This window comes from Diplotaxodon limnothrissa, linkage group LG10 (genome assembly GCF_057381915.1).
Source record: "Diplotaxodon limnothrissa isolate DT_005_m linkage group LG10, D_limnothrissa_male_GT1.1, whole genome shotgun sequence".
Lineage (NCBI taxonomy): Eukaryota > Metazoa > Chordata > Actinopteri > Cichliformes > Cichlidae > Diplotaxodon > Diplotaxodon limnothrissa.
The window spans coordinates 16,961,917-16,969,939 of record NC_140605.1 but is presented as its reverse complement, the minus strand read 5'-3'; the positions used below and the strand labels follow the sequence as shown (position 1 = coordinate 16,969,939).

At 41.2% G+C, this 8,023-nt stretch overlaps 1 non-coding gene across 1 annotated transcript; it reads right to left on the bottom strand.

Annotated features, from left to right (window-relative positions):
• Positions 1 to 1,358: 1,358 nt before the first annotated feature.
• On the bottom strand, positions 1,359 to 1,430 carry trnap-ugg (transfer RNA proline (anticodon UGG)). The gene has a single exon. It is a non-coding gene; the product is annotated as a tRNA-Pro (tRNA).
• Positions 1,431 to 8,023: the final 6,593 nt, after the last annotated feature.

Here is an 8,023-nt window from a genome sequence, read left to right as displayed (position 1 = left end):
ATTTGCACAAAGTACATTTTCAGATTTTTGATTTAAAATTTCCAGACTTTTAAAATCTATTTACTTATTGTATATAATGTCTTTTTTTGTACAGTCAAAGGAGCAGTTCAGGAGACATTTCACTGTTTGTTTTGTAATTTAATGACTATGCATGTGACAAATAAAAAATCTTCAGTCTTGAACGTTATGCTCTCTCTTTCTAGGCCCTGCCAGTACTCTCGCTCCAGCATTTTGGATCAGCTGAAGGCTTTTGAGGGAGTTTTTATGACATCTGAAAATAGCAAATTACAGTTTCCCAGGACTTGCATGAACAGTTCAACAGCAAAGCCCCAAAAACCAAACAGGCTCATCAGGGATTTGAACCCAGGACCGCTTACACCCAAAGTGAAAAGGGAAAAGCTTCCTTAGGCATTTTCCAGGTCACAGCAGAGGTGTGCTTGCAGGCGGAGGAGGAGTGAGGTGCTGAGGCTGCTCCTGCTGCCCTCCAGCGAAGCCCAGGTGGCAGCTCTCAAACCTGCCCACAGCAAAGAGGAGCAGCTTCAATTACATGTTTCTTAGATTGTCACAAATAAGCTTTCGTCTAATTTTCAGATGATCACTTTTAATTTTAAATTAAGAACCAATTTAGGTGGGTTATTTAGAGCTTCCAATGAGGTGCATGTGTTTAGATCATGGCGGACAAAAAAAGAGTACCTGAAGAAAAACCCTGCAACATGGAGCATGCACCCACCTGCAATCAACACAGTGGCATGAGCATATAGTCATACAGATGAGCATGACAGCGTCAAGCTTCATAACCAGAAACCTTACACCACAAATTAAGTCACATTTTGACCCTAAAATCTGAATTTTGCAGTTAAAATCATCACATAATTTTCATCTGTAATATTTTATTTCACTTGGTACATAAGTTACATGTGTGCATAATGCACTGAAAGAGATTCCTTTGTGGTACTGAAGTACTGATGTTTATTTTTGGCCCTTTTGTGTATCAGTAAAACTGATGTGCGTTCTTCCACATGCATATTGTTAAAGTCGTGTGAGAGAGTTACACATTTATAATATATGATACATCACTGTGTATTGTAGTAGTTCTGTGTACAAGTTTGAATTGAATTCTCTTATTTAATCTAAAATAAAACTCTGTGTTATCTTGAATAACAAATAATTACCTTAGAAAAACTTTTTGGAGAATTTAAATGGTAAACAATAAGAACAAGGCCAACAACATCCTTCATATCAGATCTGTTAGCTGTCCCTGTATGAGGGACTATGGGAACATGTGTGCAGCTGCAGAGATTCTTTCAAATGGAGCCTAAACAGCATGTGGCAGCTGAGAGGCTCTATAGACAACACGTGGGCTCGTCCAGGATTTGAACCCGGGACCTCTCACACCCAAAGTGAGAATCATACCCCTAGACCAACGAGCCACACAAACAGTCCAGCAAGTCTTTTTTTCACAAAGTCTCACATCAGAGCAACTAGATGAAGAAGAATGTGTGAAAGATTGTCTTGAACGCTCAGAGAATCATCTGTTTGTGTGCTTGATTCTAGATTTTATTCTAGGATTAATTCAGTAGAGATTTATTGGACATACTATAAGGACACATTCTATTTAACTTGAATTCTCAACAACAACAATGAGGGCTGGCCCTAAATAAATAAAGTTAAAATAAATCATATCATACTAACTGCTCTGTGTGTACTTTTTAAAAGAATCTTCTATCATTTGAATATAGCAGACATGCTTTATAAAAGCCTAGTATATATTATTTTCTTTCTTCCCTTAAACTTAAAGAATTACAAGTATGTAACTAGTATAGCAAGTTGAGAGTCATACTGTACCAAAAGAAAACAAACCTCTTCTGCCAAAGAGGAGGAGTGTAGAGATTAGAATATTATTTTACTGTTACTATTCATAACATTATCATTACTGTTGCATTACGTATCATTTATCATTATCATTTCATTAGAGCATTTATTGAAACTGTTGATGTTACATTAAAGTTTGTATTTCAGGTGTGAGCATAATTACATAATAATCTTTCATTGCAGGTGCAACTGTAACCATGTTATCCATATTGCATTTTGTGCTAATTAAAGAGTTGAAGCTCGGTCAAGTTAATTAATGGTCTGAAGCTTCGGTCAGCGCGACGTCTGGCCGATCAATAGGAAGTTAAGGTGACCTGGAGCCATGAAAGAATTGCATACATGCTTACAATACAATACACTACATATAACCTGTAAACAGAATAGAGGCCTGTGTGTGTTCAGCAGCCTGCTGCATTGGAGTTTGCCTAGTAACAGATGACTCGAACGGAGTCAGGAAGTATACTTCTAAGATGTCTTTGTTTGTCGAGTGAGGTCATGCACTGAGGTCAAGACACATAGTCTGCCTGAACACACATACACAGTATATAGACTTGTTTTGCTCGAAACTGCAAAGTTGTTTTACCTGCATACGTGACAGTTTAGTTCCACAAATAAGTGAAGTGCAGTAAGTGAAATAACAGGAAGCATCTGGCGGTGGCGGAGGAACAGAGGAAGGAACTGTTCTTTTTTAGAATATGTCCAAGGTCGGAATTACTGGAACTGATGCATGTTTCTTATCTGCTTTGACGCATGATGCTTGTCATCGACTATGTTATATATATGACTGCTCGTTTACTGTTCTGGGGAGATCGAGGCTGATGTTTTGCAGAGCTCATCTTTCCCACACACGTGTGTGCTTTAATAAAATCATTGTTTTGACGCACAATGGACCTCCAGTCGTTTGTCTCTTACCTCAAATACGAAATCAGGACACTTCTTAAACACTAATAAAAATATATAACATAATTCACAATCCACTTATGACACGTTTTATGAAGTGTCAAACTGAAAGAAAAGCGTGTTTTGTCATGGTATGTCATAACAATAGCTGATGGGCTTCTATTCCTATAAAGCAGACTAGACAAACAGAAACCATCTGTCACGGTCCCCGTGTCTCTCTGGTTGGCCCACGCTCGCTACAGGTTTTGTTGTTGTTAGTTTTGGGTTTTTTTGTCTCTCCTCCTCCTCTCTGCCTGGGTGGAGCTCATTACGGGCTCTCACTCTTGGCCCACGCACCCCTGTGGATGGTGTCCACCTGCGGCTGATCCGGCTGATTTCCCCAGCTGCTATTTAAGGCAGTGGCACAGAGCAGCTCACCGCTGGAACGTCGAACCACCTGAGTTCGTGCTCACGGCATATTCAAAGAAGGATCGCTTACACGTGTTTTATGTTGTGGAACTAACCTTGACCTTCTGTCTGTAGATTCTGGACCGAATTACCGGACCTGTCCAAGTGGGGCAGTGTGTGGAGTGTTGGAGCGAGTGCGGCTGAAGAGGAGTGCGTGTGTGCGGAGGAACGGTGGCGGTGACTGAGTGGAAGAGGAAGCGTGTGTGTGGATTCCCCCCCCCCCCCCCCCCCCCCTTCTCTCCCTGGAGCCCTGGACCCCCTCCCAACTCACTGTACATATATTTTGCACTAAGGTGATCCCTATTGTAAATAAATCCCCTTTTTGTTTCGTTGAAAGAACTGTCTGCGCGTGGGTCCGTTCAGTAGCCATGACACCATCCATCCATCCATTCGCTTCAGCTTATCCTGTTCAGAGTCGCGGGGGCGCTGGAGCCTATCCCAGCTATCATAGGGTGAGAGGCGGGGTACACCCTGGACAGAAACACTTTGTTGAAAACAAAAGTGAAAGGGCGACTCACATCTGACTGTGTTCCCTGTGGGTTGAGTCACTTTGTATATAAAGCATTTGCAGCATTTTTAAAAATCTATTGTTCCAAATTTCTCTGTTTTCTCAACTTTTTCTCAAGCTGAGCACTTGGTCCACTTTTACAAGCGATGGCAGCAGCAGCAGCCTTTTCCAGAGGTTTTAGTTTTAGTTTTATGTGCAATAAACATTCATTGTGTCATTTATTAATTCATCCTTTTTTTATTTTCACTTTTTAAAAATCCACTACATGTTGTGTTGTGTTTAGTTGTGTTTAGTGCCGATGTGGGACAGTTTCCAATTCCATTGTACTATTGTACCAAATATGAATGTGCAATGACAATAACGAGTTATTCTTATCTTATCTTATCTTATATCTGATCTCAGATGCACTCCCTGATGTACCCACAGTGTCTGTGCATTTAGGATACACAGACAGCTAGTATAAATCCATGCACGCACATGCATATTCTGAATATAGTCTCTGTTTCGTTTTGTTCACTGTGGAAGGTCTTTCAAGGTCACAGTAGTTAATGTAAAAGAAGCTGATATTTTCATGTAAGCAGAACGTGACTTTTTGGAATTCAAATGAAAGAGGTGCTTTGACTCAAAACATATTGCAGGCAGATTTTCATGCAACATCTCTTAAACTTAGAAAGTTCTCTTTGTACATTTCTTTACAAATCTTTATTTCCTTAAATCCTTATTGATACTTTCTCATGTGTTTCAGAAACTTTGATGGCAGCGGCACAGTTGACCATGAGTGGTGTCACAACTACCGAAGGCTTAGTTAGGATTTTGCTGTGTCTGCTCCATCTTTCAAGTTCACTGATAAACAAGGGCGAACTGGTAAACTGACTGTTAACTTTCTTTTTGTTGTTGTTGTTTTAATAAAGAATGTAACTTTTAATTAACCACCTTTACCATTAAATCATGACCGTCCGATCACTGGTTAAGCTTTTCTCCTTACTTTTAAAATGCTCATTTTGTCCCAGTTACATGTTTCGCACGCATGTTTGTTGACGTTCTTTCTGGTTTTGCAGGAGGAGCTGAAAGGAAACGTTGAAAAATTACAAAAGGAAACAGCAAGAAGGAAGGTGAGTCTGTCAATGACATGGATGTTGACAGACTCCAAACAGAAAAACATGCTTTGCTATGACAACTAAAACAAAAAAACAATTTCCCATCATACAAAAGTCTGTTTGCACTCTTTACACTACATACTTTTGTATATTTTGTTACATTAATTTGGTTTATTTTTGTCCTCCAGGCTGAAAATAATTTAGACAAAGCCTATGTTCCTGCTGTCCTTGATGATGTTAAACGTCTCATGGATCCTTTGTACGAACTTTTGAAGTCAGTGAAACGTTTTACATCACTGCTTACACCAGTGCTGGATTTAATGGATGACCTACAGACTTTCGTGGGAGCCGGCAAGGAGTACATGAATAAGTACTTTGAGACAACAGCTGCAGAAATCAATCACAATGAAGAGAACCTACGCAGAGTTATGGCAACACTAACACAACTAGAAAAGAATAAAGATGAACTGTAGCATATTAGTCAGCGTCTGTCTCTGGTAAATGTTCTGTGAAACATCTCTTTCATACTGCGCTGCTTCTAAATCAAAGCTAACTGTACACTTGATTTATAAACTTTGATGAGAAAAAAATCTTTTCTTTCTTTCTTTCTTTTCTTTGTTATATCAGGTCTAATGCGAACACAAAACACAAAGCTGAGATTTTCTCTGTTTAGAAATCACATTAAATCTGACAGTTGTTAATGATTCATATGTAGAAACACTTTCATGTGAATAAAAACATTCAAACTGTTATTATTGCAAATTGTGACGTTTGTAAGAATAGAAGCGGTGGCTGATTGTTCTCTAGTGTTTGTGTGTGGATCAGTGTTGTTCAAGTTACTTGGAAAAAAGTAATTAGTTACTTATTACTGATTACTTCTCAAAAAATGTTATACCGTTACATTACTGATTACTTAATTTCAAAAGTAATTATTTACTTATTACTTAATTACTTTTTGGTACACACCTGAATACTTAATAAAGCAATAGACCTTTCAGCCCAGTTCTATTTTTATGCATAATCCATCATATAAAAATTCAGTCAAATGGAAAAGTCTCTTTTTAAAAATTGTTTTATTATTTTTAATCTCTTAATTTTAGGGAAATCGCATCAAGCAAAAATGTAATTCTATACAACAGTTTTTAAAAAAAAACTATGTGAAAAAATCTATTTTCACCTGTTTAGCAGGAGTGGGGCCGGTGGTCATATCAGTGGGGGATCTGGTGGTTTCTCTGTGAATTTCCGTTCCCATGGTAGCGTGCTAGGTGCTTGTTCAGATTTGAAGTGTAATTTTTCGCAGAGTGTACAACGGACGCTAATGTTTTTGCCACTTTTTACAGAATAACACTTGAAGTAATATAAGTACTTCCACGCTTTTAACGCTGCATGGTCGTACTCTCTCCTGCACTCCATATTACCCATTGTTGATCTACGCACGTCTGCTGTTGCCACGTATATGAACACGCATGATCAGCACAGCGCACCAGGTAGAATCCAGTTTTCAGGCCCCTCTTCTGTGGAATCAGCTTCCAGTTTGGATTCAGGAGACAGACACTATCGCTACTGTTAGGTCTGCACTCGCAGGCTCCACTAGTTCAGAGATTTATCACCATGAACGAATCAAGACGATCAGAGCTCGATCGGTTTTAAACTTGCAAGGGAAGTGTCGGATCAGGATCTTGGAGCTACAAGCTCCTCACATGATCCCAGACAACTCCAAAAATCCAGCGTCCCCAAGCAGGCTTTTATTCAGTGACAATAGTTACACAAACACCCATGGTAAAACCCTATTGTAATAATTTGTGATAAATAAAAGTAGAGTCTGGGGAATATTTGATGAAAGCTTATTGTGATTAATGCTGGGGTGAATTTCAAAGTTGATGTGACGTCTGTTTGAAGTTGGTGTGTTATGTGTGTGAATGTGTTACGTCAGCCAAGAAACGAGATTAGATTAGGACATTTGGATAGGGGATTTTATTCCCACATTGATTAGCAGGGTTGGACTCGGGCACCAGATAATTTAACTGTGGAATCGACAGTGGTGCTTTTAAATTTATTTAAATTATTTAGGACGGGGACGGTAATCCCTAGGAGCGCGGTTGCTCAGCGTGTGGCATCGACTCCTGATCACAGATGCGTGGTCAGGCCTGGCGGCGTCCAGTTAGCCCGAGTGGCGCCCGCGGGACTTCGGGAACCCATTAAAAACCAAGTGGTCAAGGACCACTTCTTTACCGTGCTGTTTGAGTAAAGAGCGGGCCTCAGGCGTGACCATTTCAACGTGGCTGACAGGTAAGCTTTAAGTAAAGCTTAAAGTGGGATATTTAGGACTTCCGGTCAGCATGCGACCCGAATAGACGCAGGAACGAGCTGCTGTGGTGAACTTAACTCCGCTTTGACCAGTTTCACCCCTTCAACTGCCACCTTTAAGTCGCTTACACTCGTAACTACTTTTCTAGTGTTTTGAACACTTTTGACCCTTTCCAATGGCTGCTAAGAGTGCAAAAGCGAACAAAAAGGAGGACGCTAGCTTAACACTGGAGGCTATCACCACGCTGCTCCAGCAGCACCGAGAGTTGGCATCTGAATTTAAGACCTCATTTAACGCCCTCGATTCAAAACTGGACCAGGTACGACAAGCCCAAGAGGAACAGGCCGAGAGAGTTTCATCCTTGGAGCTTGCAACTGAAGACCTGAGCCAACGTGTCGCTGACCTTGAAAACACGTGTGCCGCTCTTCGCGAAGACAACAACCAGCTAAAGAACAAAGTCACTGACCTGGAGAGCCGTAGCAGGCGTCAGAACATCCGCGTCCTTGGACTGCCTGAAGACACTGAAAGTGGGCGCCCCACTCACTTCTTTTCCAACCTTCTCTGTGAGTTATTGGGCAAAGAAATACTTCAGTCTCCACCGCAGCTCGATAGAGCGCACCGCTCCCTCGCAGCGAAGCCGCCCGTGGGACGCCCACCTCGCCCGGTGATCATCCGCCTGCACCGATACCAGATCAAGGACCTCATCATCCGAGAAGCTAGGAGGAGAGGGAAATTCGACTACCGAGGCGTGCCTATCCGAATTGTGGAAGACTACAGCCCCGAGGTCCTCAATCAGCGGGCGCAGTACAAGGACATTATGTCGGAGCTCTACGGGCGAGGCCTGAGGCCGGCTCTCCTCTTCCCAGCACGGCTTCGCATAACGCAGGCCAG